Below are 269 nucleotides of genomic sequence, written 5' to 3'. Positions count from 1 at the left end.
GGATGCTGTCTGGACGATCTCCATCCCGGGAACCGGAGGCTGCGGGCGGCTGCGCAGTGCGGCCGGATCCAGGACTAGATGGATGCTGCCACCTCGTGCACGGAGCGCTGCTCCCAGGCACACCCCTGTCCTCCCCAAATCCCCACCAAAGATGGGCCCCAAAGCCCCCAAAGGCAGATGGGACCCCTGGGGGGGAAGACTGGATCATGCCAGCAAGGAGAGAAACAGGCAACAACCAGCCAGTAAAACCAGAGCCCCCCATTTATTAG

The sequence above is a fragment of the Pterocles gutturalis genome, unplaced genomic scaffold (assembly GCF_000699245.1).
Source record: "Pterocles gutturalis isolate BGI_N339 unplaced genomic scaffold, ASM69924v1 scaffold22049, whole genome shotgun sequence".
Taxonomy (NCBI): Eukaryota; Metazoa; Chordata; class Aves; order Pterocliformes; family Pteroclidae; genus Pterocles; species Pterocles gutturalis.
The sequence above is the reverse complement of the archived record's forward strand: the minus strand, read 5'-3'. Positions refer to the sequence as shown.